Raw genomic sequence first — 3,473 nt, 5'->3', positions numbered from 1 at the left:
GCAGTAAGCTTGTTACTGCAACTGCATGTGTTGTAGCATAGCCATTATATCAAACTGCTCACTTCATGAAATGGTGCTAAATGAAGGGACTCTCAACGTCGGACTTAAAAAATATGTTAAGGGTGGTTTCAGTTTTGGGCAGGTGGGTAAGTAGCTGAGGGTAAGGTTTAAAGTTGGAGGGGATAACGGTTTTAAGGATTGTTTAGGTGCGCTTAAAAGTTGGCCCTTTATTTAACAAAAAAATACTTAAGTTCTTCGGGCTACTTAGAAAAATATTTTTTTTGAAAATTTACATTAAATTGAACTCCCAGGACAGATTGGAGGGGTCACAAATGGTCCCGCTTAAGTCCCAATCTCCTAGACAGAATTTTTATTAATGTAATGACCCAAAGAAAATTTTATCTAAGTCTACCATTTTATTCAAATAAGAGAAAAAAAACTAAAATATAAAACAACGATAGAGAAAGTTAAGAGAACTCTCTCCAATTTATTCGGAGTCATCACTGACCAAGACAATGTCAAAGGGTCACCTATCATACCAACCATACTCATTTAGGAAGTAATCATTCTCTTGCCAAGCAAATTTTTCCAACATTTGTTTTGGGAAAGAAAACTTAAAATGATGTTTTCTGGTGGCCTTGTTTAACTTCTTGTAATCCATGCAAATTCGCCAACTTGCAACTCAAGTATCTTCAATAATCCATCCAATACCATTCTTGTGCATTTCCAAAACCTCAAGTGACTCTTCTTCTTAATTCTTGGTGAACTTAATTGGAACCATGATAGGTAAAGTCGAAGATAGACCCCAATAATCATATTTCAAATAAGGAGGCAAAATCTTTAGTTCCAATTCAACTGGCACTTCAATCAATGCTTTTGGTTATGTGTACTCTCGAGATATTAACTCTAATGATTCCAGTGGAACTTCCTGAGTTAATCCCTCCATTTCAGCTTCTAAAGAAGTCAAACATTCCTTCTCTTTGTCATCACTTGGCAAATCCGCTAGCAGAATATGTTGTAACGGATCATCTAAAGAATTGAGCTACAATTTTATAGAAGCCAGCGATTTCATCTTAGAAATAGCAAAGCAATCTTCCACTACATTTAGGGATTTAGCAGCATAGAAGTCATTAAAAGTCACCTCGTCAATAAATATTTGTTTCAACTGAGTATCCTTTTATTGCTTCTAGAATCATTGAGGATATGGCAATGGTGGAATCTTAGCTTTAACTAGACAACTCTTCTGTGGAATTTTTTTTGCATTTGACAAGGGAGTTTGATAATCAGAACTAACTGGGTTAGAGTTTACCTCATCAAGGATCACCGAATCTGACTTCTGTGAAACAGGAGTTTCAACACCCAATTGAACTTCCTCTTTGTCTTAAGCTACACCAGGCTCATCTTGAACCTCAACCACCTAGGGCCCCAATGTCTTTCCACCTGGCAAAGTGACTACTTTGCAATCTTGTTGGCCCAAAATTCTTTACTTTTTTGTTTTGCTCAGCCAAATTCCTTGGGGTTTGCTTCTGAGCTCATTAGCTAGCTACCCCACTTGGTTTCCTAAATTCTTCAATGTTGATGCTTGGCTTTGGATTAGCTCATCATTCTTCGCTATGTACACCTTTAGCAAATTCTCAAGATTACTTAAAGATTCAATTTGTGGGGGTTGTTGCACTTGTTAAGAATATTTCGGTAGATAATTTGGTCTAGATGGCATAAAAGAGTTGCTAGGTTCCTTCCATTAATTACTCCATGGAAAATTTGTATGATACTGCCATGAAGAGTTGTAAAAATTTGATTATGGACCATTCCAACTCTAGGTTCCCATGTAACATTGTGACTCTAGATTCGAAGGGAAATTTTCAACGAAATGGTCATCTCTACAATATTCACAAGAAATATTCTTAAACTGGTTTGACTGCTAGCCTATCAGATTACCATTAAAACCATTAACAATTATGTTATTAAGAATAGAAGACAAAGAGTATACTTGGCATGTCAAAGAAGTAAGCACATCAACTTCATTTATTCCTGCTATTTTTCTTCCTGAGGTTGTTCGATTGGTTGGCCAATGATAGTTATTGTTGAAAATTCTTTCAATAACCTCGTAATCTTCGTTGTGAAACTTAGAAAGAAGGGCTCCATTTTCCGAAGCATCCACTATCATTCTAGTATGATCGTTAAGACCAATATAGAAAGTCTCCATTTGAAAGCTATAAGGAATACCATGGTGAGGGCACTTTTGTAATAACTCCTCGAGTCGTTCCCTTGCCTCATATAAAGGTTCTCCGTCAAGTTGCTGAAATGAAGTGATTTCATGTCAGAGCTTGTAGTTCAGTGATGGAGGAAAGTATTTCATTAAGAAACGTTCAACCAAATCTTGTCATGTAGTTATGGAACCAGATGTTAGGGAGTTCAACCACGCTCGTGCTCTATCTCTTCAGAAGTATGAAAATAATTTCAGTCTCAAGGAGTCCTCGCTCACGTCAATCATTTTGAATGAGACACACACTTCCATAAATAGTCAAAGATGAAGATGTGGATCTTCAGTAGGCATCACACTAAATTGGCCGATGTTTTGCAATATTTGGAACATGACTGGATTTGTTCTGAATTGTGATGCCTCAATTTTGGGTCTCACAATACTCGGATTGAACTCGTTAAATAGGGAAATGGCATATGGTTGAATGACATAGTTTCTGTCATCGGCAACAATGATCGGATTGTGAGTATTATAAGTGAATGCTCTTCCTAGATTTTGATTTTGATTTTTTAAATTCATCGCTTCGGTCCATCCTTGGTTCGCTTATCTTCTCCTTTGTCTGAAAGTCCTTTCAATTTCAAAGTCTACGATGAGTTAGTTAATAATTTGGTCAATACTCATAAACACCTGAAACAAACACACAAAAAATAAAATAAAATAAAAGTATTGGAATAAAAATCTAACAAAAAAATAGACCAAAATGACAAATTAACAATTTCACAAATAAAGTCTTTTAAAACAGTCCCCGCCAACGTTGTCAAAAACTTGGAACGATGAAAATGTGCAAGGGTACACAATCGCAACAAGTAATAAAGGGACAAGTAAATGTCGAGTTACCATACCACAGGGATTATGAAAGAAAAATATTTATGAAATGTAAATCAAACACTTTGGTGATGGGAAAAATATGTTGTTTTAAAGAAGTGATTTAAAAACTAAAAATTAACTAAGTGAAATAAAATAAAAATAAAAATTTCAATGAACAATTTCAAAAAGATGAGTTTAATTACTATGACATGATTGTTTTATATCAATTAAATTCTTTAACTTAGAATTACTAAACCCATGTTCATGTTGTTATAATTATTTTCACGGCAACTTGGTAATTGTTAACTACTGCAAATACATACTTACTAAGTTAACCAATCTCTTGAACAATTTTCAATGTCAATTCAAACAATTAACCAATCTTCATAAGCACATATAAGAT

At 34.8% G+C, this 3,473-nt stretch overlaps 1 non-coding gene across 1 annotated transcript; it reads left to right on the top strand.

Annotated features, from left to right (window-relative positions):
* The first annotated feature begins 2,222 nt into the window (after window positions 1-2,222).
* Window positions 2,223-2,329, top strand: LOC121214933 (small nucleolar RNA R71). Its single transcript, XR_005910670.1, has one exon. It is a non-coding gene; the product is annotated as a small nucleolar RNA R71 (small nucleolar RNA).
* Window positions 2,330-3,473: the final 1,144 nt, after the last annotated feature.

The sequence above is a fragment of the Gossypium hirsutum genome, chromosome D02 (assembly GCF_007990345.1).
Source record: "Gossypium hirsutum isolate 1008001.06 chromosome D02, Gossypium_hirsutum_v2.1, whole genome shotgun sequence".
Classification (NCBI taxonomy): domain Eukaryota; kingdom Viridiplantae; phylum Streptophyta; class Magnoliopsida; order Malvales; family Malvaceae; genus Gossypium; species Gossypium hirsutum.
Note: the sequence above shows the minus strand (reverse complement) of the source record. Positions and strands in the feature narration are given on the sequence as shown.